This window comes from Athene noctua, chromosome 10 (assembly GCF_965140245.1).
Source record: "Athene noctua chromosome 10, bAthNoc1.hap1.1, whole genome shotgun sequence".
NCBI classification, from domain to species: domain Eukaryota; kingdom Metazoa; phylum Chordata; class Aves; order Strigiformes; family Strigidae; genus Athene; species Athene noctua.
In genome coordinates, this window is record NC_134046.1 from 18662243 (window position 1) to 18688976 (window position 26734).

The 26734-nt window shown below is 39.3% G+C and overlaps 1 protein-coding gene across 2 annotated transcripts in view; it reads left to right on the forward strand.

The window, feature by feature from the left end:
- Positions 1 to 365: 365 nt before the first annotated feature.
- The window catches only part of PRKCD (protein kinase C delta), a 66656-nt gene continuing 40287 nt past the window's right edge, over positions 366 to 26734 (forward strand). For both annotated transcript variants that reach the window (XM_074913900.1, XM_074913901.1), the window contains exon 1: positions 366 to 626. The gene's annotated coding sequence lies outside the window, so the exon portion shown is untranslated. The remainder of the gene's footprint in view (positions 627 to 26734) is intronic.

A 26734-nucleotide genomic window follows, 5' to 3' on the forward strand; every position in this document is an offset into this window, starting at 1 on the left:
CAAAACAAAAAACCAAAACCCAAAAAACCAACTCTAAAAAAACCCTAGTCATTTACTCGTTTCAAACGCGGTCCAGCGCCCGCAGCACCAACACTGCTCCAGCCGCAGCCTCCCCACTTCGGTGCCGCGCCAGGGCCTTTCGGCCAAACCGCCCGCCAAGGTGCGATGCGCGGCGATGGCGCCCGCCCAGGCCGGGCTCCCCGGGCTGCGGCGGAACGGGGCCGTTCCCACACGCGGCCGCCCCCGACGAGAGAAGGTGGCCGAGAAAAAAAAAAAGAGGAGACGGGACCGCGGCGGATGGACGGGGCGCGGGCGGTGCTACCGTCTCCCCCAGCCTCGGCGGGGCGGGGCCGGCGGCCCGGGAAGGGCGGCCCGGGGGCGGGAGCGGCAGGTGAAGCAGCTGCAGCCGCTGCCGCCGCTGCAGTTCGTGAGCTGAAGGCGGGGCCGGGGAGTGCCGGGCCGGGCTGTGGCGGCGGGTCCCGCTCCTTCCCTCCCTCCCTCCCCTCCTCTCCTCCCCCGTTCTCCCTCCCTCCTTAAGGCCCTCTCTTCCCTCGCTCGCTCTCGTTCCCGGGACAGCGCCCGAAACTCGGCGGCGGCCGCGGCCACCGACGGCTCCCTGGAAGCGGGTGAGTGCCGGTACCTGCCCCCGGCGCGGGGGTTCCCTCCGCCCGGCAGTTCCTGCCCCGCTGGGCGTGGGGTAAAGAGGAAGCGCCATGGGCTCCGGCTCCCTCCGGCCCGGCCACCGCCTGTGGGGCTCCCGGCGGGGACGGGGCGGTCGGCTCGGCCGCCGCCGGGCTCAGCCCGCCGCTCCGGTGCGTGTCCCGGCGGGGCTGCGGGACGGGAGCCGGTGGGGCTGCCTCCGGCACCGGGACGCCGGCTGCTGCGGGGCTTCCTCCTCAGGCGCGCCTCCATGTTGGGCTCCGTCCCGGGGCGGGGGGCTGCGGCGGGAGCCCCGGGGGCCGGCTGAGGCCTGGGGCCGGCCCGGCCGCGGGCTTTGTCCACCGAAACCTGCCCGCCGCCGAGCTCGGGGGGCTCGGCATGGGGCAGCTCGTCCGGTCCGCGGGGAGGGGCTGCCAGCCGCCAGCCCGCGGGACGGGCAGGCTCCGCGGCAGCGTTGGCGGGAGGGCGAGGATTGTTCCCTGTGGAGCAGGTGACACGACCCGTGTGGCCCTTAGTAGAAACAGGGAATTTCCTCGTAGCAGAAATGCCCAGTTTGATAATACCAACTATTTTCTTTCCTCACCCAGCCGCGTTGATACTTTGTTTCTGTCCCCATACGACAGTGAGGTTGGAGCAGCTAAAATGCGTGATCTTTTAAATGGTCAGGTTTCCAGCTGAATGGCGACAGACAATAAGAAATGAAGGAGCAGGAATGCCTGTTGCTTTTGTGTACATGCCAGGCGTGCATCTTTTGAAAACCAATTTTCAGTTCATCGCTAGAGAATTCCCCATTTGCGTTAGGGCGTGAAATAGTAAACTAATTGAATTATGGCATTCTGGGGTTACATCTGACATCTGTTTACTTATGGGCTCTAACTGTTGACCGCTTCACTTCTAGATTGTTCAAGTAGCACAGAGCAGAGTGTTCATCTGAACCTAGGAGCTCTTGAGGAGATTTATGTGTAAGGATGATACTGCCCCGTATCCCGTCTCTTGACAGATGCTTCTGAGGACAGAACTGAATCAGTAGAGAAGACGGATGTGGGATAATCAGTTTTTATGCTAGATCTTTTCCTAGTCTTAGACAGTCATTTAAACCCTGAATTAAATATTTAATATCTCTTCAAATAGTCTGTGTCAAAATCCTGGATGCATTTTTTTGTGTGTTTAGTTTCTTTTAAATCTTATTTGGGCCTTGGCCTCATACAGCCATGAGTCTATTAACAATGTAATAAGCCAGCAAATAACCTCTTCAGCTTTCCTTCTATCAAATAATGCTGCGCAGCACTGTGCTGATCAAATGGGAAGCTGTAACCGAGTATAACCAGTATAGCTTTCTGAATAAGAGACTGTGAAGTGCTTCTTAAGTGGTTAAGCAATAATTCATAAACATGTTTTTTTGAAAGTGTATATGTAGTATCTCCTGGGTTTTTTAGTTCCTGAAAATGTCAGTATGAAAAAATTAGATATTTGTCTTTGGACTGATAGATTTCAGTCACCCTAAGACACTGCTATGGGCACCTGCAAATACTGAGGAAGGAAGCAAACATAATGCTGCAGAACAGGAATTTAGATTTTTTTTTCTTTAAAAAAAAAAGTTTCACACCCTCACCTTAGGTTTCATAATAAAATATAGGTCTGTGCTTTAGTCTAAGAAATTTTCAATTTCCTTGACCCACATAGCTTTACTTAAAGTTATCTTTTTGTAAAATTGAATCTAGCAAACTTTTAAGGAAGTATGCTTACCAGAATAAAGTACATAAAGTTGAAACACATAACAAGGTATTTTATTAGGCATTATTTGTATGGTTGTATGTAATGCTAAACATAAAAGAATTTAGAGGTAGCATGAAAGAATTAAGAGTTAGCAATTCTTCGAAATTTTGATTCTACATCTCGTAATTCAGATTTAGATATGAAGGAATTGCTGCCACTCAGTGGCTGATACAAATGTATAGAAGACTGTATTCTGTTACACAGCTACGACGTATGTGTGGTTAATGAGTATGTCATAAGGTTATTCTGGTTGGTGAATGTTTGTGAGAGTTGATCAGGAAGATGCTCGTATTGTTTTCACTAGACAAGAGCTCATTCTCAAGTTCATGTATTTCATGAATTATAACTCACCTTTTGATTAAGCATAATTACACAGTGAGGTCATAATTTTCTTATTGAAAGGAACGGTGGAATAGGGTAATTTTTGACTTTGATCTCACAGCATAGTTGAAAAGATACTCTGTAAAGAAAGAATTATTTTTGAACTGGAAACTATTTCTAAACTAGGAAACAGGAAATTTTGTAACTACTTTTGATAAAGAGAAATCTTTAAAAGAATGTCTCAAAGGTAATTTGACTATTTGATGCTGTATAGATCAAGGAAATAATAAAATGTGGAAAGATGACATCTTTTATTAAAATAACTGATTTCCTGGGAAAAGCACAGAAGCTTTCAGGCCTCTGGCTCTACTTTGATGTCTAAAAGCCACAGTCATTACAATTAAAGTTCATGTCAAATTGAGTACTTCAGGGCCCAATAGTTTAAATTAGTCTTCCATTCTTGTTTCTGTTTGAAGGACTTCGCTGTCACCCTGCCTCTGTGCAGAGGCACGGATCCTCTGCCCTTTGGATGCATTGCCTGTCTGTAGCTGGAGCTCAGCTCTGGCTGCTGTTCCTGAAAAGAGGAGCCTCTCACTCCGCAGTGTGAATGTAGCAAAGTTCACTTCAGTCCAGCTAATCTACAGTGAAGGTGCAGTGGCACAAGCCTCCGTGTGGACGGTACAGTGTAAATAACTGTACAGGTGTTAGCCAGCACTGAGGTATGTGCCCATATTGGGTTCATTGACACAGGTATTTCAGTTTCCTAAAGCTAACTCAGGTGTGTCTCTTCATGATGCAGTTCATACGTGTTACACACCTATAGTCCACCATCCCCTTCATTGCATTTATGAAGTATATACTTAACCTAGTGTAAAAAGAATTGGAGGAAAAAAGGAATAGGCTAGGGAATGAAATGTTTGTGGCAGATGAATCAGAGCTGAATGTGAAAGATGACAAGATCTACCAGTGGAGTTGGGGGTCTGGCTGACTTCATTAGGAACCAAATTCCTTTGTTAATCATCCACTGATGAGAGAGGTTATGTGGTTTTTACTCTGGAATTATCCTTGCATTAAATGCAGCTTCTCCACCCTGGTTATCCAGTTCTGTCTAAACACTACCTAAAAAGCACCAAAATAGTTTGTGTTCTAGTCGCTTTTTAAACTGTTTTCCTTGCTACTTGTAATCTTTCTCTGAATCTTCCTTTCTGTATAATCTGAGTGCAGAATTTGGTTCTGTAGAGCTCTACATGGAGCCGAAGGACAATGAGCAGGAGTAGGGAAAGGGGGAAGGCTGTCTGCCCATTCAGAGCTGTTTGGGTAGCACATTAAAAGTAAACATTCTGCATCTGTTTGGCTGTGCTTTGCAAAGATGCAATTAACAGAGATGAGCCTGAGAGAGCTCTTTACAGCCTGGGTAAAACAATGCTGAAATGGCTTGTGTTATGTTCTCATTTAAAACACAGTTGTAAGAGAGTTTTTACACTTTCTTAAAGAGGTATTACCTCTAAACCAGAGCTACCCTGTTAGCTTTTTATATTTGAGTAATTTGCAGAAGTCTGCTCGGTATAGCATACTGCCTCTAGCTCTATAGGGCAACCTAGATTATACGTACTGCCTTTATGACTGGAAGCTATACCACTGTGCTGCTCCTGTTAGCAGAGATACCAGGCAGGGTAGAGAAATGAGACATCTGTCACAGGAGTACTGGGGACCTCACAAATCTGTCCTTGGCAAGAGTGGTGCAAGATTTATTTCTAGATTAGACCAGACTCTGTTATTACAAGTAAAAGTGGTATAGAGAATGGAAATCTGGTGTGTATATCTGTGTGTTTCAGATTATTTTCTGTTGGCTTTTTTCAATTAAAATTTATGCAAGTAGAATATTATGTTTACCTTTCAGTGACAGAAAGGTGCCCAGACATCCATGAAGTAAGTTATGTTTTGAACCTATTAAATTATCTGTTGCTCTCCTCTGATTGACAATAGATTTGACAGTGTCTAACTAAAGGATGGAAGTGATGCAGCACAGATGTATATCAATAGCTGCAAATCAAAGAGGCAGGCCATAAAATCAATTCTTTAAAAATGTTTCTCAAGACAAGAAAATGCATAAAACCACAGAATACTTTTTACGGTATCCTCTTACTGAAATTAATGTGTTTCCTGGTAATTTCTTTGCCACTGAGTGTAATGGTCTATCTGGAAAAGTTTATTTAAGAATATTTAAGCATAGTTGGAATTCATATGATAATAATCATGTTCCATAAAGTCTAGGAGTGACCATCATGGATAACTTCATGAAACTGATGCACATTAAGCTTTTAAGCCTTGTATGATACTTGGTTGACTGCTAAGGGAGGAGGTTGTGTGCTTCCCATCTCCTCCTATTTGATCAGCCAACCATTAGATTTACCAAACAAACCCCAGAACCCCAGCACCTGTCTGTACTCCGCAGAACAAGATTATTTTGAATTGCAAGGTGCTACTCACTTTTGAGATCAAAACAGGTATGCAACAGATACTCTTATCCTGCTATTCCCAATACTTTTCCTTAGAGCTGTGAGGAAACTGTGGTCTTGTTTGGTTGAAATGTAACCGAGTGGTTTCACTTTTACCTATTGGTAGTGAGAGTGGAGTTGGGATAACTCCTAGGAGACTGGTTAGTAGGTCAAGGTATTGATGCAAGGTTGTATATGCCTGTGGGAAAGAAACCTTACTAAAACAAGTTTTTTCCAAACAGCTTAGTAAGGGTGCCCCTCTTTTCTGAAGAGGTGCATGTGGGCTGAAGTCCTTTCCACCTCACTGGGCTCAGAGAAATTGCCTGTTGTCTGAATTGGCATCTTGTTTCTCATTTCCCGGATGGCTGAAAACCTCTAAAATGGGATGTATGTTTGTGCATGAGTGGCTTTGCAAAAGACTAAACATAATGCAAATCAGTCTCGTAAATGATTTCAGTATTTATAGATTTGGTTTAATCCTGGCTAACTGCTATAAATACAGCACATCTTGAAACATATGCAGTAAATCTAAACTTCAGCCCCAGCTTTTTTCCCCACCCCTGTGCTATGAAGTCATGCATGCTACTGATTTGGAGCTGAAAGCCTAGAGCTGTGTTGGTTTAGCCTAGTTGTTGTGTGACAAATTTGTAATGATGAGATGACAAAGAGAAAACTGCATGGGTTTTTTAGCACTCAAGCATCAAGTTACTTTCTGAGTGTTTGAAAAAATTTTTTTTTCTATCAACACCTATTTGAGATCTAATAATCCTTGTTTGTATATTTGATTCTTAATCATATACTCTGGTTTCTTGAGGAAGTGCAGTTTAGGTTTTGCCATGGTTTTTCTGCCTAAGGAACTCATGAAACCTGAGTGTTTAGTCATTACTACTTTGTTCCTCATCATACCGATGATATCTAATTTACTTCAGTGCATCGAATGTATCAATACTCAATATGAGGAGCCACTTAAGGGAAGCAGGATTTTTGGTTCTGGTACCAGATTTGTCTTTCTGATAGTAAAGCTTTTTTTTTTTAATCTTATAGCCAGATTTTTTTTAAATTTTTAGATGCTTGAACATGTAGATAAATACGTGAAAACATGATCAAAATTGTCTAGCAGGCAAACAAGGTTAAGCTTGGCTTCTGCAGTCTGCCTATTTCTGGGAAATTCCCCCAGGAGTACAAAGGCAGTGTAGCTAAGGTATTGCTAACACATTGTTCAATGGCTGAATTATGCTTTTCTAGGAGGAGACTATTTGATTCTTGTTTGAACAAAAGAGGAATCTTGTATTTCTTAAAAGAAACAGTCTTTCCTTTTCAAAAAGCCCCCTATGTGAAAATTTGGTAGGAAGATATGGTCCAGCCAGTAGCAAGTGGGGTCCATTATATGCTCTTACTTGCATTCTCAAGGAAAATTAAGATTAATAGACAGTGCAATAACTTTGAAAGACTGACATGTTTGAAATGTGACACTGATTTCCCTGTACGTTTTATCTCAAGATTTTTATGATATGTTTTGTAATACCTCTGGGTGACTGCATTTTGCTGGCATGACTATGTAACCAAAATGAGTGTTTTCTACCTTACTGATTTTATTAGTGCCCATCGAACTGGATAAAATGCTTCACTTGCTAAAGAATACAGTTGCGTATCAGAATATTTTACTGGAAAAGTCTTGTGAAAGTAAGATTTATTCTTGCTTATTTTAAAAAATATACTTAATATATCTTCCTGTAAGAGAGCACAGATGGCTGTCTTATATCGAGTAGGTGCTGCCAGGATCTTTCATTTTGATAAGAAATTCTGTTCCTTTTATAGATTAAATAAAAAAGTGGATCTGAAACCTTCAGTCATACAAGTATCAGCATGTAAAGGGGTGGATTTGATAATAGATCCTTTCAGTGTTGATAGATATCTGGTTTGTTGGTTTGGGGTTTTTTTAAGAAACTTTGGGGTTTTTAATAGTCTGGTTCTTGCACTCACTGAGTTACAATGATTACATTTCTTCTCATCCAGTGTGTTGGTCCTGTTCGTGCTGAGCTGTGAATTGCTCAAAAAGAATTTAGATGTTTCCTTGATGTGTCTGTTGGCTGATGACTGTGACCTTCACTGAACTCAAATATTCTTGCTAATGACTTGGGATTGCCGATTGCCAAATATCCAGAGCTGATTTGTCTGTCAGGAGGCCCTGTGAGCTCTTTTGTATTACATTTGCTTGTGTTCCTCGATAACTGACAGGACATGACACTTACAGTTTCCATTTGACAAGTTTATCTAAGAAGCAGCATCCCAGGGGCAAGAGCTTCTTATTATGGACCTAAACTCTTTCAGGTAATTTAAGAACTAAAATGCATCTAGTTTTACTTTGATCTGAATGCCATGAGCCATTGGCACTTGAACATGTCTTCTCCCATTCTCTCAGCTCAAAAGGAGACTCCAGCATCCCTAGTTACCTAGTTCCTTCAGATCTAGAACAAGAGTTGGGGAAGGACATCTAAAACCAGGGGTCAGTAGACAGCACTTGTGTCCTGCTAGAAAAAAATCCTATTGGGGAGCTAGAGAGCAGGAACATAGTGCTCAAAGCAGTATTACAACTTTGGCAGATAGATTGACCCTGACTCTGCCCTGTGAAAGAAGCATGTCTTGTGCGAGTCTAGTGAAGCTGTTCCGCTGTGGGACTCCCCACCTTTACAACAGCGGAAGAGAAATTTCATGAGGGGTTATTGCCAGATATTGTTTTGATCTTTTTTTCTACAGGCCTTTTTGAAGAAACGTGTGATTTGGACCAAATTATTTGGTCTGTTAATCCCCACATGAGGTGTATTAGGTTCTTATAGGGTTTTTTCCCCTTCTTCCAGTTTCCTTAGACTCTTACAGTGAGGGAATCTACAATCAATTCATACCTCTCAGCTCATCCATAATTGCAGAGTAACTATTCTGTTGGCCAAATTTGTTTCATTGCTTATACACTTGAGAATATCTTAAATATGGAAGGTTCTCTCAAAAATAATTCTATTTATTTGGTCTCATTTTAGTAGAGATTGGGTTTTTTTCTGCAGGAAGTCAGGGTGTGTCTGTGTCATTCAGGTTTGCTTGCCCAATGGTCTCAGCTGTGACTGCTGACTTCCGTGGCTGAGCCATCGCAGCCTCAGTGTAGATTCACCAGAATTGCATGTCTGCAGGACAGTCTGTTCCAGTTAAGGGTGAGTTTTGTTGCATTGGTGCAGCATACTGTTATACTGCTGTCATTGCATCTGACATGCGTGCTTTTGCATGCAAATGCCTCATACAGCTATCCTAGGTAAGCACTTTTGGTGTAAATATATGTTTACTTTGTTCGAACTTTAGATAAATTTAATCTGAAGCGGATGATAATTCTCTGTTGTAGCCTATGCTGTCTTTCAGCAAGCCTTTCCACATTGCTCTTACTTAAGAAATTAAGTTATTGGATCTGTGCCACCAGCTTCGTGCACCACAGACACTCCACGTGTCCTTCGAAAGAAATATGGGCATTGCCAATGAGGGAGAGCTGGGATGCTGATGCTGCCATTTAGACAAGGAGGTTGATGGGTTATTGTTGTAAGGCAAGAGCAAGCGGGAGAGACAGCAGCAATGTAAGGACAGAAACAGCCCTGGAGTACAGGAGGAGCAGGGCAGTGCAGAGCAATGAGAACTGCCCAGCTACACGATGCTGCTTGTCCTTGTTGCACCATGCTTGTCATGGGGGTGCTGCAACTTCCATTACTCTCACTTCATCTTCATGAACTCCAGGTCCTCTCCAGAGCTTTTGCAATACAGCCCAAACGCCCACCAACTGGGGCTGGGGCAGGGAGAGGAAGTGGAGCTCTGGCTTGTTACTGTCTGGCTTGTTACTGTATTTTGTTTTCTGTTTCAGTTTAATTTGCAAGCTTGCTTATTTCTAGCAGTGCTACTAAGATTTTCAAGGCAATCCCAGAGCTTTAATGTAATCTGTACTAGTATCTGTCAGATTGGTTTTCTGACCTCTCTATCTAGGGTATTGCAATTTGGAATTAATGTTGCTTTCCTTTTCCAGTGGGTGGCAGTTGAAGCAAAGAGAAATGTTTATTTTCTTGGAAGTTTATATAGATATGTGTTTAAGGAATGGAAAGAGAAGCCAGAACAGGCCAGCCCTTTATTGTCTCTCCTTATATTGAGTTATTTTCTTTTTACTGCATTTTCTAGCTGGAGAAAAGGACAAATCAAAGGGCCTCTTGTAACCAAAATCCGATTTTAGTTTCAATGTCCTCTACTTTTTGTATGTTGTTTTGCTGCTTGTTTCTTTGTTCTCTTACTTAGTTAATAACTGTGAGCCCAAATCGTTCCGTCACTAGAGCTTTGCATTGTGTAAGTCTAATTTCAAAACTTTGAAGCAGGGGGCTGCTAACTTCTTGCAGCAACGTGTTCAGTTTCTCAGATCTATATTTTGATTTTAAATAACACGTAGCATTCCTTTCTCCTTTTAAAAAGCAAATCTTGACAAGAAGTCTTCAATACTGATTCTTAGAAATTTATATTATAACCCTAATATCTATTTCCTTGAAGTGCCAAATTTTGATTGTAAAGTACTTTCATGCCCATTTCTTGCATGGAGTTCATGTATTATCTTACAGCTGAGTTTAAAGCATATGTGATAAAAATAGCATACTAAATCCCAAGTATGTTTTATCTAAGTAACATTAGTGCACTTAGTGAATATAAAATTCTATGTAAAACAACTGAAGTATATATTTATGGGAATACAAATTCTTTTTTAACGTATAAATTTCTGCATTTCTAAATGTAGTAGAGATCAGGTTAAATCTATTTTAAAAAATTTAAGTAGTGTGTATATCAGTGCTGAAACAAAAAGTCAGGTTGAGTATTGTCCTTGGATCATGGAGCATAAATTGATGTACTTTTAGAACTAAATTTCAGCATTTTTTTCTTTACAAGCTGTTAAAACAGCAAGAGGGCTTTTCCAGCACTTTCCAGTGCTTTACATTATGGGTAAATACTTAATACTGCATAAAAAACCAGAGAAGTCTTTTATTTTAATGTTTTTTCTTTTCCTAGGGATGAAGTGGCAGTGCATCTTCTATAATATGTGATTATGGCTAATTTACCAATTAATCCCCATCTTCTCCCTGAAGAAAATGAGGTCTTATGTAGGTATTTAATGTGGCTAGGCCAAAATATATTTAGTTAAATTGGATAACATTATTATAAATGCATTTCAGCAGTTTTGCTGTGTCCAAATTGAGTCAGCTTATCATAGCTAAGCCTTGTCTAAGCATGTGTTGCATTCCACTTCAAGTCTGTTCTTACATTGATGCTGTTAAATACAAAAGCTTATGCAAACACAGTCATTTTAAACACTTATAAACTGATTTGCCATTTTTGTGGATACAAGTGCTGCTGCTGTTAGAGCGAAGCTCAACTTGATTGATAGATGAAACTTGTAAAATGTTTTAGAACTCTAAGTGGAAAAACATCCAGGAAGAAACCTTTCTACCCCTTCCGGCCACATGAAATAAATGTCAAGAAATTAATTACCAGAGCAGCAAGGAGTTGAGCTTTGGCTGATAACAAAACTGATTTTACTTAGAAGCAGTATTCTTTGGCTATGACGACCTAAAATGGAAATATTTTTTTAAGCTAAAAATATGTTGAAAGCCATGACATAGCATTTATTCAGCTTTGTCAAAGGGACACAGTCAAACAGAAATTTATTTTTTCCCCTTTTTTTTTGTTACAAGATTATAGTAACATCTGCAATGACTGGTGTGCAAGTCAGTTGGTTGAAAAACAAATCTTTTCAGTTTCTTCAGTGTAACTGTCAATTACTGGATTGTCATTTACTGGAAAAATTGCTGTACATTCTATAGATGGTGAGGAAAAGGCTCTAAGTTCTTTTAAAATGTTTTGATGTGCGCGCACACACACACGCATGTAGTGATGGTATGCTTGAATTCCTGAGGTTTTTTTACCTTCTTGAAGAATTCATTCCATTGACAAAAAAAAATTTACTTTGGGGGCTATGAAAGTCTAGATTAAAAAATTACCTACTTGTATTACGGTTTTGGTCTTTTTCTTTCTTTTTTTTTTTAAATAAATGTGATTTTCTTACTACTACTTCACGCTGCTTTCCAGTGAGTAAGCTGATGCTAATGCTAAAAAAAATTTTGAGTGAGTCTCAACAGAGGGATGTTTTCTTTGTTTGCTTTAAACAAGCCGTGAGAGTTACACAGCTCTGTTTTGAATTAACAGCTCTCCAAGCTAGGCTGTACACTTAAGCTTCTCAGACACTGTGGTGAGGCAGTAGTATGAGCATTCAAATACTTCAAAGGAAAGACAGGCATATCTAGCGTTTTATCTTCTTAAAAGCACAAAAAAGTGCCAGACTCATGTAATTGAAAACGTTTGCTATAGACAAGATGTCCCAGGCAGACCAAGGTGGAAGACTGTATCCTTGTTCTGCTGCATTTAGTTTTGCTTTAGTTACTGTGAGCACCCTGTTGCCTAGTAAGTAAGAGTTAAAAGCAACTTAAAAACATGCGTGTTTGTGTCTCTGTGCATTTGGTATTACTCCTGTGGTCCTTTAGCTCTTATTTGGGCTCTAGTGGATGAAGTTACAGTAAGTAAATGAAGAACAACATACTTAAAATCTTCTGATCAGGGTCTTGTTTTCCAAAGTTTGCTTAATACTCTTACTGAATTGTTTAACCATCAAAGGTCTCAAAGTAATTTAAGAAATTTATGAAGCTATGAAAAAGATATACTTTGCAGTGCATCAGTTTCTATACTTTGTAAATCTTTTAAAGCCTCTGTTTAAATACCATAGCACAGCTTTATCTACCATCTGTGCTCAATGGACAAAGCAAAGGAGGTAAGTGGGTGGGGAATGATTTGAGCTGGATGTGGCACCCTTCAGAGCTATGGCAGCAAGTGTGCTTTTGTACTGGATAGCAGAATTGTGCTGCTTCTGCTTGACCCCTAATGTGTTGTGTGGTTTGGGTCAGTTGCTTGCTTGTTGCTTGCCAAGAATGACATGGGTAATGCATCATGTTTTCTTCGGTTGTTTGCTTGTTTTTCCTATTACAATAGCCTGACTGGGGTGCCTGGTTGGGGGACCCCACTATGGGCTGTCACCTTCCATGCTTTGCTGCCAGCCTCATCTCACACAGCGCAAATGCTGAGCCGTCCGGCTGGGTTCCTTCCCTTAGCTCTCAGCCAGCATCGTAGGACTGACCATGGTGACCTCAGCCCTGTGTGGTGCAAAGCAACACCCACTTCTAGCCTTGCACAGCCTGAGCCCTTCTCTGTTGGAAACTGGAGGAATTTCCATGTAATTGACAGTGTACAATATTGAATCAAGGCTGGAACAAAGATGTGATAAATGCTTTTCCCTGAGATCCTGGCAGAAACAAATAAGTCTGGAGACTTTGAGTTTTCATGTGCATTCTTTGGGAATTTATGATGTGTTATAAAATTTCTGAGAGATTTCTTTGCATTGCAGTTAGATTTTTTACATGAAGAATTCACATCTCCTGTGCCCATACAGGTGGGTTAGTAAGATGGGGGAAAAAAATGAGTGGAGTAACAAAGAGAGTTTTGTCATCTTGTAAAAGAAGCTTTTTTGGTTCATTTCATCTTTCCACAGATTCCAGTTAGACTCTTGCTCAGTGTTGCTTGGAACCATGTTCCGATACTGACTCCTCTCTGGAAGCAACTGCAGAAAACCAGAATAGCAACATCATATCATCCTCATGCTTACCGGAGATTATGGTTGACTGAGCTTGCAAATCTTCACACTCAACTAAACAGAATTTCTCTTTTCAAATCTTCTGAATGCTTGATCTGATAAACTGCAAGAAAGGCATATTCTGGTTATCAGTGAGCAGAACCCTTTCCTGTTGGAGAAGGAATGTGGTAACAGGGAAGGCAGAAGCTGTGGAGAGCCCCTGTTGTGTGTTTGGTGCAGCTGCAAATTGGAGTCAAAAGTTGTAGATCAAAGAATGGGAGGTGTAAGCCTGTCCTCAGCTTTTCAGTCTTTATATGCAGTGCAATGACTTCAGCTGTTGCAGCATTTTTTCTTAAACTTTTCTCAATATTCCCATGCTATATAAAATTAACACTCTTGTAATTTGTGTTCAGTTTGAGTTGTATAGGTAGAGGTGGAGGGGGTTAGTTAAAGAACCTTTGCACCATGTGTCTGTTAGTGGCATCTCTCCACAACGCAAACAGTACAATTGCTTTTTTCTTTGCGGATGTATAGTCCCATATGACATCTGATGTGTATTACATTAATAAATAACCTGTGATGAAAATGTTTGTTCTTACAGCTGAGTAATAATAACAGCTACAAATAATAATGTCCCTAGCAGGCACCACATTAAGAGGGAGTAGGCTGCTTGCTTCTGTTCCTTTAATGTGGATCCTGGAGTCCAAGGGCTGGTTGACTTCTGACTATGCATTTGATAGAAAAACATTTAAGCTGGTTCCCACATCATTTATGTGTTGAAGTTATTGAAGTTCTGAATTGACCTTTTGGAGCACAACACTAATGTTCTGGGCAGGCTCTCAGTTTTCAGGTGCTGCTAAACACTAAGAGAAATAAATAATGTAAGCTTTGACTTTGAAATAGTTTTGAAGATGTTTGGTTGTGTGTTCCAACGGTGCAAATCAAAACATTGCATTCTTTATAGGTCAGTAGAAAGGGCTGAACCCCGGTAACAGTGATAGGATTTTGTAGCAGCATAAGGGGTTTGCAGCTGCACCAATGAGAGATTTCAAAGGGACCTGAGAGGGGATCGCAGATGAACTTTATCCTTTTACATCCAGTGCTAACAGTGCTAGAAGTAACCCAGCAGGGAAAGCAAAATGCTCTTTTACTTCCTAGCCCAACCAGAAGTTAGAAACCACTGTGCTTCCTTCTGCCGAGGGCCTTGTTTCCTATTGCAAAGACAACCCAAGTTTATCTGTTGCTGTTAGACTTCGTCTTGCCTACACGTACTTAAATACAGTACAGCCCATCATATCAGGAAGGAACTAGATAGTGACTTAAGTTACTTGGGCTTACCAGACTTTGTACAATAGTTGAGTAAAGCCAGATTGAAAGCAGTTAAACCAAGTTTTTCTGTTGTTGTAGATGTGCTCACCATAATTTAGCTCTCATAGTAGCACCATCTTTGACAGAGAAGAATAAGTAAACTCTTACATTCATACTTAATGCTGCAAGCATGTGTTTCAAGAATGAAATTTCCCTGACTTTAGCCACACAACCCATTTAGTTTAAATGTTAATGAAAGCAATATTTTTTTTTCCTTCTGATACAAATGGTTTAAGCAGTACCATTGCACCTGTTAAGGGATGTGTCCCCCTGCCCCCTCACACTCTGAAAAAAACCTCAACCAAACCCAAGCCTTTGTTGTTAAAGTCTCAAAATGGCAAAACATAATTCTGATACTGCTTTAAGCAAGAGAGAAATTAGAGACCTTAAATTCTGTACTTTAAAACACATTGTCACATGACATCTTCTGGTGACATCAGTCTTAATAGAACATATTTTGCAGAATTGTTTCAAACTCATCTTTCACTTTTTCACTTTGTATTCCTGTGTTCCACTTTATTATCGTGTGACTTTTATTTCTGTGCTTTGCTGAAGTCAGCTGCAGTTCAATCCTTTTGTCTTTAAAAGACATTTTATACAAAGAATGTCTGCAGTGAAACCTTTTAAATCACAAAACTCTGAAAAGCTTTGGTTTTCTGTTGCTCAGCTCACTCTCTTCCTTGACCTTTGGTTTCTATGATACATAGGATATATAAGTAGAAAGTGGTCAAAAACTGACTATAAGAAACTTTACTAGGTTACTTTGATTTTCTCTTATTTTATTCCTTCCAGAGACTGATGGCAATTTGCTTGTGCTCCTAGGAAAACTCAGTATTTCCAGAGAGAGTCTGTTATTAAAACAACCAATTCCAATGGTAATACTAGCAGGAAGCAGTAAACTGCAATTTAATGAATTTCTGAGATCAGTCATTAAGTTATCTTTCTGTAGCATTAATTTGTTATATGGAAACTGCTGGTTTTACAGGTATTCCAATTCTGGAGAAAAACCAAATTGATGGTCTCTGAAAATGTGTACAACTTCAGTGTCTAGTTTATAGGGAAATGGATAATAAAACTCCAGGGGAACAAATATGATGTGCTAAAATGTATTTTGCCCTAAACTAAGTCTCTCTGTCATCCTAAAGGAATGGGAGTGTTTGGATTTTTTCCCCACTTTTTTTCTTCTGAACAAATCCATTGTGCTATTGTTAAGTCTCTGCAGTTTGCAATCAGATGTTTCCAGGATCTGTCACAAAAATTAGTTTGCTTGTCTGAATATCTTCAAAGGAGCAACTTAACTTCAGCAATAAAAGAAAAACCTTTTTTGTGTTAACCTTTCCAGTAAGTGTTTGTTCAGTAGCTAATAATATAGGAGGTAGTACATTCAGAAGTTGCTTGTAGCTGGAGGTTTTCCCCTTTCAAAATGCTTTGTAAAGTCAACAGAGCTGTGGATACACAGTGTAAAATTCAGAGCAACTGTACTGTGATCAAACAATTCTGCAAGTGTGTACAGTTCTTTACTTTGAGTCTGTCACAGTTTGTTTGTTTCATTTAGTGAAATACTTTAAAAGAACTGATATGACATTAGTGTGAAGTGTAAGGGTATACAAATAGTCATATATTCCTGTAAAAGCCCTCCCTTGGAAATGTACTAGGGTATAGAAGTTTCAGTTCTTTCACAGTAGCTGTTTTGTCTTTCTTAATTAGATTTTTCCAGTGTTTGAAAGGGTCTTTGTTACAGTTTTTGGTTCTTCTTGCCATTGATATACAGGGCTGAGGTCTTCCTGTTCAGGGAAAAATTGGCTAGACTCACCATGCTTTTTCTAACAAAGCTCGTAGAGCAGAGTGTCGTTGTGGAAAATGTAACAGATTGGGTTTTATTCAGCTGGTATATTTTGGACCTTTACCATGTTCTCATTTATCTCTCTCTCACAGAAACACTCTAAAATGGCAACCATTTAATCTTTTTTAGATTATAAAGCCTTTGTTATGGCTCTGGAGTTTGATGGCTGATGCTTTACTATATGCTTTGATCTACTTTATTTTTTTAATTTGTTTTTAGGGGTTTTTCCTCAGTGCCTGTGGAAACATTCAAAGTCCTGATTATTCTCAGGGGCTAATATAACTTTTTATGGAATCAAACTGAAAAAGCTCTCTGTTAGATTATTGCAAGCATACACATGCTTTACTTCATTTTGCAAAGTTGTATTTATTGCTAAATCCTAACTCTTCTCTATGAAGGCACAGCTTTAATAATTTTGCTTTCTGCCTCCAAGCTGGCTCTTTGTCTGTAAACAAGACAAGATTCCCGGTGATGCTTTATAAGAAACATAAGGGCTACTCTCTTGTCTGTCTTCCAGCTTGACTTCTGACATTCATATTCTAGTTGTTGTCCAAGTTCAGGATATTTAGGTGCAGTGAAGTTATAGCAGTTGCAAAAAACTTGTGCCTCCTTGACAAGAGCCACACATACTATTTCAAATAATTGTTCTTGACTTCAGTGTGAGTGCTTAAGAGAGTGAGGATCATGCAGTTCAGTTTGCTGCTCCATTTACAGTGTGTAAAGCTTGTCTCCTGCAGCTCTGCCCAGCTTATCTGGAAAAGCAGGAAAAGTTTTGAAGCTACGAGGTTCATTCAGTTTTGCTCAGCTGTCAGATATTATTTCCTGGCAGGTACAAGTGCTGCATCTACTCCCTGAAGGGCTCAGTCACTGTGACTTAGATTTGCCATAGCCTGAGTCTTAAAAGCTGTAGGCTATCTAAAAGAAAACCCTTATGTCTGGGAAGATACTACTGAAGAAAGAGATAAATAAACAGTGAGTCTGCAGAACATTGTTTTTGTTGTTTATTATTTGAGTTAAGAGTTAACAGAGTTTAATTCAATAGTTAAATTTTTTTGGTTAGGCTGTATTAGGAACAGGTAGGAATCGTAGATTATTGCACTAGGCTTCCTGAGAAACACAAACCTGGTGACTTGTTGGGTTAGCACATTACTCATCTACTACCTTGTGTATTCAAGGAAAAGTCCCAGATACTGTTCTGATGATGTGACTGTTTCTGTCTTGCCCAAGTGTAGTTAGATGAGGCCCATATCCAAGAGTTTTAGAAGACAGAATGAAATCCTTGCCAAGTATGAAAGACAGGTATGACAGGTGAGTACTGTTGGCAGACAATTTCATTTACTATGCAGCTATTTGAAGTGGCAAGCTTTCAGTTTTTCCACTTATAAAGGAAGATAATTGCCTAACAAGGCCTCCGTAGAAATTATGTCCTTCCATCTTTTGGTAGAACAGGTTCTTTTATTTCATGATATGCTGGAAGGATCAGCTGGGCTGAAACCATGCCAGTTCCAGACACTGTGTGTGTATCATGTCTCCTATTGCCCGCCAGAAAAATAAGTTTATGAAATTTTGGAAAATGCCCAAATGAAGATTAATATTCAAAGTACAACTGGGCCGGTCTGTACTTATGTGGTAGCTTCCTTAAATGTATAAAGACTGGAGGAAGGTGGGGGTTTTTTGTTGTTCTCATCCTTTAATTCTGTTGGAATTGTATCTTTTTTTTTTTCCTTGTATGGTTGCTCAAACTGCTCTGAAGATAGTGTCAGTAATTTTCTCATCCTTTATATTGTGTTTGTGATTGTGAAGAAAGTTTTTCAGAGAATTTTCACAGTGTTATTGAGAGTTTTCAGTGTCATAGCCTCATTTTAAAGGAGAGAAATTATTATATGAAAAGTTAAAGATTCTCATCTGTTTAAGATGCTGATCTGGTACTTTGTTTCTAACTATACCTGTGTCTTCAAAGTACATCTCAGGTGATTTGTAGCCATGTCCTAATAAACAGTGCTGAATTTTTTTCAATGAAGCTTAAAAACTCCTCTGTTTCTTTGAGGCAGAAACCTGCAAAGTCTGTGGAACTTCAGTGTGGTGGTTAAAATTAGATATAGTTGCGAGTAACTGAAAATACATCTACTAATCAGAGATGTTAAGCAACTTCAGTGGAGTTCGCTAGCAGTCATCCTGTAATGCATGTCAGAGGCTATTACTGCTATTTTGAATGAATCATTCGGGAAATAGAGGTCATAACTTAATTTGTAATTGTATACATAAGTACACAGAACACAGGAACCACACTACTTCTTCATTACAAGATCTTTTTACTGTCTCATTCAAAAATGTATTTCCAAAGGAAAAGGAGCAATCTGAAAGAAGTATGTGCTTACATAGGTCGAAACTGCATGTATTCAGATGGATCTTTATGGTTTTGATGCCACACTGAAATATTTATGTGATATTCAAATTGGGAGTACAACGAACCTTTGAATTTAAGCTTTTCTCTTAAAAATCTAGTCCTCTGGGTTGCATATAAAATGTGTTCAGCATAAAGACAGGGTCAACTATGTTAACTTAAATCAGCTTCAGGCTCCAGATGTATTAAGTCTTTGGGCCATTGCTAAAGTGATCTAGTGGTTTGATTTTGTTTATTTTTAAAAAAATATTATTTTTATTTATCTTTTTAAATCTTGGTTTATTTTCCCCTACTTAGAAATACTTCTAGAAGCCACAGGTTTGGGGTTTGGAGCTTGGGAAAGAACCCAGACAACAAGGCTGGACAGGGAAGAGTCCCATGAATAGCCTTTTGCAGCCAGGGAGATGAGTAATGAAAGGTAAAGATAAACTTCTCATTCCTTCAAACAAAGATGAAGAAGAAAACAAAAACAAAGCACCTCCTGTGTTTCTGCAGCTGCTGGGATTAGGATTATGTAGGGCTTGAAGTCTGTAAGACATTGTCCTTGGTGAACTTGGTAGCTGCCTAGAGCAGCAGACTGCTGGGGATATTAATACAGACATGGTTTGGTGCCTGCTGTGCATGTGTCAGAGCACAGTAAAGTTAGCCTGACTGGTACCAGGAATGTTGTACTGGTGGCATAACAGCCCAAATCTTGGGGGCTCTCCCTGTCTCTGCAGCCCAGGACCATTCCTTCATCTCCCTTAGTGCAGCAGGAATGGCCCATCACTCCAGTCCGTAAGCTTACAGGTGATACAGTTTGGTTTTGTTGAACCTGCTGAGGAGCTGGGATTCTAGTCAGGGCTGTTGTGTCCATCATATCTGGTCCTGGCATGTGTTTTGGCATATGCCACCTCCTAAGACGACATGTACTTAAGAGCTCAACTGAAGTGGCTAGTCGTGGTCCCTAGAATGCATCCTGATGGATGCTGCCACCTCAAAGGAGCATGACAAACAAAGTTGGTGATATCTTATGGTCCAGACACTTACATGTGAGCTATTTATTCCCTTAAATTGTGGAGTACTTGATTCCCAAGTTGTAGCACAACTATTTTTTTTCTCAGACTACTTAATTCCTAGGTATTGAAACTAGAAAATATCAGGTAGAAATTTTCAGTATCATATCAGTCCACTCATGGTGTTGTTGCTCCCTGTTCATTACTATGGTTTTTAATAACCTGTGTGTTCCCATGTACTCATAGCTTGCTTAAGCAGAACATTTCTGTCTGTAAGCTGTGCCAAAAGGAGTGGTTAAACTGCTCCAGAAGTGATAGGACTTAACTGAGGTGTGATGAGAGGAAGATAGTTCTTGTAAATATATTTAATTAGGGCTTGTTACTTTAAAAAGATAAGCAGACTAAAATCTCTAATTCAGAACTCTGTATGTTTGTAGTAGTTTGCTAGAGATGGAAAAATCTTACATGTGCTGTCTGTATCCCAAAATCCAGGCCATCAAGGTCTGTCCCCTGGATGATTAAGACATAAGTGAAAGCTAGCAACAATAATTTTAAAGTTCCTCTCCATCTTTCTTTCCCACCTGTGGCTTTATTTTTCCCCTGCTAGATACAGTTGTCATGTAGTTTTCTGAATTGTATTAACACTTTTGGCTTTTGAACATGTTCAAGTCATTTGTTACGCATCTACATCTCTTCTCCTTGCTCTGTGTGTTGGCGCTTACTGACTCCTCTCTGCGCACCATGTGGTCCAAAACATTTATTTCACCTACTAGATACCAATGAGGAAGCAAGTTTGAGTTCTTAAGGAGCTCTGGTTATCTCTTTAGATGATCTTAAGTTATATTTGCATTCCATATACTGTTGGTCCTCAATGTAATGTTTGAGCATCTCTCTCCTGTTAGATGTTTAAACATTGTTTATGGAGTGTTTGTAAACTTACAGACAGAGTGTCTGGGAATGTTTGGTGTGTTCCCATGGAGCTGAACTGTATTTTAACAGCTGGTTAATACCACAAAGCCTCCAATGGCTACTACTGCTCTCTAGTTGCAATTCTTCCACCACTTAGATGACTTGTGATGTTTGTTCTGCAGACATGGCAGTGATTGACAATTTGGATTTTAAAATATAGGCTCTTCCATGTAACTGTTGTTTGTGGGATTGGTTCAGCTGAAGTAAATTTGCTTTCATCTCTAAATACAAGCCATAAATTGAGCTCTTTGTTCCAAGTTGAGCTGACAGTTGGTGTTAACAAATTCTATTTCAGTTTGTGTTGCCTGTCTGCATAATTAAAGCACTTTGGCAAGTATGTATCTTGTTTTATTAGAGCAAACTAAAGAACAAAGAAGTTAAAAAAGGTTTCTCAAGGTCATGATTACTGAAGGTCAAACTCAAAGTAAAACTGTACAGTTCAACTTGGGACCTTGTCTACTTTTATGGATACTAACCCCCACTCCCTCTAGTAGCAGAAGTCACTAATCTAGTAACCTAATCTCTCCCCATTTTTGTTTATTTTTGGACGTGAAAATAAGGTTTCAGTCATTGTAGTGAGTCCAATGAATGTTGAAACCTGGAAGAATGCTACTCTTATTGGTTTCCTATTTGAGAGATGCCTGCTCAAACTAAGGTGAGCTAGGCATTTGTAGCAGGATGAAAATGATGAACCTTAGCTGTTGTGTTCCTCAAGGTAAAGGATTTGGATGAGTTGTTGTGAAACTTCTATCAAAAATAATTTCTCTTGTGTAAGTAAATGGATAAAAGAATGAGCATGTTTTAAGCCTGGTCTTGCCATTTGTCTATTCTGAATTACATTTTCACATGCCTTCTAGACAGGTAGTTGAGTAGATAACATAAGAAACTCTTCCTGAAATGTACTTTGGCTAATATACCAGGAAGAGAATATTACAAAATAAATTTATCTTTATATTTTAAGTTCTCTTTTTCCACTTCCCTGGGTATTTCCATAGTCTTATCATTCCTTATATTTAGCTGGCTTTACTTAGTATTATTTATTGTGAAGTTACTGGTAGGGGAAGCTTGGAGTTTTGCAGGGTACCATTTTTGTAGGATAAATAGGTTTTACTTAACACTGTGTAAGATATAAACCAGTCAGTTAAGGTGCTGTTAACATCTACATCAAGCCTGGCCTAAACCTGGCCAGTCTTTGCATCCAAAACTAACATGCAGTTATGTTCATCTGCCCTTGCTCTTCAACAGATTGTCCTTTTTGTTGGTTCCAACATCCAGCCACCCACCAAGACCACATACAACTCCTTACCATTGCTCTAGGCTTCACAGGAGGACATTGTTCATGATATTTCTTAGGAAACATTTGTAGCCACAGTAGTTCTCAATGTTACTACAAAGTGCTTTTCATGGATTTGTATTTAAAATCTTGACAGAAATTGAAGTGGACCTAGTATGTGCATTTGATATGATACCATATTAAAAATAATACTGTAATAACTTGTGCTATATTTTTGCTGGCTTCTATAGAGTTTTAAATAAACCTTACAGTATGGAATATACTGAGCTCTAAATAGCTTAAATAGATCTTGACTTGGTAAGAAGATTTTTTTACTTTTGTCAGTCATAAAATCTCCTAGTTTTCAGACCATTTGGATCAAACTTGTTGCAGGGCTCTTGAAAGGAACAGCTTTTGAAAAAAACATGTCTTATTTTTCTTAATTATTCTTGCTTATAATTTTATAAATACATATCTCAAAGGTGAGTAGACAGTCTACAAACTGAGATGCCCCTTGGAAATCAAGTTTGCTGATTTTGTTTCAGAATGGAAAAAAGGCTTTGAAAAATGACTTTGGAACTTTTAATAAGTATGTGTAATGGCAGGTTACCTGTCCCTGCAATTCTGAGCTATATACTTACTCAGCACTCTTGGTCCTTGATTTATGAGTAAGTGAGGAAGTTGGGAGTTTCCGCAAGAATGACTAATATCAAGGAGGAATCCTAATAACTCCCTTGTCTGATCATGGAAGCAAATTAATTAACTTGTGTGCATAATGAGTATTGCCAAAACTACAGAAAGACTGTTGATTTCCCCTTGCTGTAGAAGAACGGATGAAAAATTCTCAGTGTGACTTCAGTAACACATTGCCTCAAAAGCGGGTAGAATTGCTGTTAGGAATGTGTAACTGGCCATCCTGATAGCTTGCTTAAAGTATATTATTGACTCTTTCTGTTGATTGTTTTTGAAAGAAATAGTAAAACTGACATTTAAGGCTTTAGAGTATAATCCTTAGATATGACGACCTCTTGTTACTACCAGACAAACCCTTCTCTGTTCATTTTCTAGTAGGTAGATGGCTGTAGTAAACAGGAATGGAGTCATGGAGGTCAGCAGTAAATCACAAGCCTGAACCTTGTTATTTTGACTCTATCATAAATGTAATACCATGTTCCACTGAGCTGTGAGTCTGCACAAGTATCTGGAATAATCATTTCTTTGTATAGCTGCTGTAACGATCACTAGATGATGCTGGAAGAACTTTTAACTGTACCTTTAAACTTGCTGCTGCAAATTGCTTAGAGAATCTCACCATTTTCTGTTTGGAGAGCAGAAGTTAATGTTTCCATTGTATAACATGCTGAAGGTTTATTTTGAATTAAGCAAGAGCCCAAAAATATTTACTGAGAAGAAGAAAAAACAATCTGAACAGTGTTTTCTTTTCTGTAGGCAGAGTTTATTGTACTTGCTTGTCCTAAATTTCAAGATGGTATTGGAAGTTAAAACAGTGTGGAAACAACTCTACGCTAGTACTGGTTAGGTCTCCTAGACTGCTTTTGCATTCTGCAGCACTACAGATTAATGCTTAAAATGCTTCTACTTCAATTTTTTGTTCAAAGATTCAAAGTAAAACTCTGGGACTGCTCAGACCTACTTTCAAGGTGGGTGAAGAATCTATTTCCTGGGCAGTACCTACACTATGCATTGTTGCTCTAGAACAGTATTAAATACTTGGGGTATTTGTTTCTTGTTGTATCTGAGTGTTTCAGCGGTAAGAGTCTTGGGCAAGCTTAACAATGGAATAACTAGGGATTTCAGCTCTTGTAACTCCTAATGCCCCAATTTATACAAGTCTACTAATGTTTATCAACACTGCACTGAGCCTTTTAGTTAACATTAAGCATTTTGAGAACGATCAATATACAAATCCAGTTTGTTGTGTAATTAATACAGTGCATTAATGTGGGCTGATAAGAATATGATTAGCACCATTTTCTTTTAAAGGAACTATTTTCAATTTCTCTTAATTTGCTTATGCTAGTTGGGTGTCTTGTATCCATCAATCTTCCATTGTAAATGAATGCTATTGCAAGAAAAATGTGTTAAGATTATTTGCAGTGACAGGAAAGAATCTATATTCACCTTTTTTTTTCTATTTATTCCTTGAGGAGCACTTGTTTTATTTTCTAAGTACGCTTTTATCCTGTAAAGAATGGTAGGGCAGATGAAGGCTTTGTTCTAGAGGTTTCTGCATAGTTTTTATGGGTAATGTCTGAAGTCAGCAACACAGCGTTTATTCTCCATTTTATTTTTTTACCGTTCCTCTGAAAAGGAAATGAAAACAGCTTGAACAGTCCATATCATTTGCTTGAGATGTGTAAATTTTTACTACACATAACTTTTTAAACCTGACTATAACCCATAATCCTAACAAAATAAGGGAAATATTTCTGTAAAACCACTGAGCAAATACTGCATGATGTACAATGTTTCCATCAGTAATACTGGAAACATTTTCCTCAGTTTCACTTATACAAGCAGATACGGAATTCAGTTTTGCCTTTTGTCCAGGGAGCTGTTATACATATTTGTATGTTTGGTAGTCAAGATGACATCAAGTTTTTAATACAGTAAATGAAGATATGTTGAATATCATGATTGCTTTATGCAAATATTTTTGTCATAACTTTTTAAAACTGAAAAAGCCCTAGACCTTCGGTGGAACAAACTGTTAGTGTGGGGAGGTAACTACGAAAATAATTCTTCTTTCCCAGGATGTCTCATTTTTGTGCCATGTGATATATATTTGCGTATCTTACCAATAACCAGTGTTTCTCAGTATACATCTTAGATGAGCAGAGGGCACTGACAGCTACAGGAGAATCGTGAGGTTCTTTTCTCCCTTCACATTTCCTCAGATGAATTTTAAGTGCTGTTTTATATAATTCTGACATTTTCTGTCAGAAATAGGTTTCATAGCTTTATTTTTAGAGGTGGTTTTAGTTTTAGAACAGTTAAGAAAACCCTAATGTTCTGATTGGAAAACTGCATCTTGGACAAGGAGATACATTACAGGAGCATAAAAATTATATTTACAAAAGTACATTTAATTAAGGCTTTTCACAATACAAGCAAATACATTTTTCAATATAGCTGTGTTTCAGGTCTGGGTAAATATTTACTTTTTTTAATAGTCCCACAGAGGCAGAATAGGGTTTTCTATTAAAAGCTGGAGATGTAGCTGTCTGCACCTCTTTCCCACAGAATTGAAATTCATTGAGCCAAAGTTGATTTAACTTTTGTTTACTCAGTACAGGAGACTCTCAAATTATCCATGATGCGGCCTAACTTTTCATAAGAAGTGGGTTACAGGCATCTGCTTACCTCTTTCTAGTTGTGTGAATTGCCTCTCAGTCTGGTCACATAACATGTCTCTGGGTTTGGCAGTAATTGCTAACATGGGAAAAGCAGTATTAGAACAGGATTTATGTTCTTGAAGTGCTCTAGCGGAAGCAAATATCCAGACCTGTGGGGAAAAGCCAGCATCCTGCGGCCTGCAGAGTGCTGAGTGCCGTAAACTGTAAGGCAGAACGGAGTCTTCTGGGCTAACTGTGCTGGGGATGTGGCTTGCTGTAAGTAACAGGAGAGCTCTTGGCCAGAACCCACTACTCGCTTGTTTGAGCCATGTTGGTGTGTGACACCGAGGATATGGCCGCTGCTGCATGGATGCGAAAGGTATTTCAGATATACAAAACACTAAGGTAACTAAGTAAGCTGCATAGTAAACGGTATGAAAGGGCTGCTTGGCATTCAAGGAGGGAAGGAATCAAGGCAGTGTGGATAGAGCTAATACACAGGAAAGATTTGGAGGCAGGACTGGGCAGACCATTAAGGGTAGATCTACTCAAACAAATTACACCATGTGGAAAGAGAATTTCCCCCTTGGCTGCCTGTGGACATGAAGTATTTCCATGCTCAGAGTTAAAAAAAGGGATCTTAATTCTCTAATTGCAAGTGGGAACATTTGCATTTGGAACTACTGGGAGCATTTTGGTTCCTGTGTGCTTCACTCCTGTGCTTGCAGTTCAGTACCTGCCTGTTCCTTTTAAAAGTACAATGGCACTGTAAAGTTTGGGAAGAGCATTGTACACATGGTATATGCTGTTGCCTTAGGAGTGTTGTGGTTTACAGCTGTTTGGTTTTCCTCTTGAGTTTTTCTGTGCCAGTGGCAGCCATACACCATCCTTTTTAACTTAATCATCTAACAGAAGTGACATGTCTTAATGGTATGGTTCCCAACCATGACATGATACAGGAGGTACTGTTCAGTGATAGCAGTTTGTGATTTTTCCATTTAAAAATTGCTATAAAAATTATTGTAAAGAAGCACTTTAATGGCAAAAGCAACATGTACAGCAAAAAGTCAGAAATAATTGAAAGGTGCAGGGAAAGTAACCAAGACATTAACTCATTTATCCATTTAGTGATGGAGGAAATGATAGGCCATAATGAGCCAGGAAAGCTTGTCTGTAGGAAAATCATTGAATACTCCATTGCTTCTGTGGCCTAACTGGGACACAAGAGTACAACTGTAATCAAAGAGTTTGTGTTCAGTTAGGTTTTTTTGACTAATCTATAGGTACCCTTGCAAGTCAGCTGCATATGTCTTTTCTTCCTGAAAGCACATTTTTAGGTAAGTAATGAAGTTTGTGTCTTGTTTATCAGTATGTTCATTAGTGCAATGACCCAATAAAGTAATAAAAGGATGCTGACTTGCAGTGTTGTTAAGGGAAGTTCTTGGGTATATGTTTTATATTTCTGTATATGTGTAGTGTTTTGCATATACAAACCAAACATCTCATTTTTAAGGATTCTCCAGTTTTTAG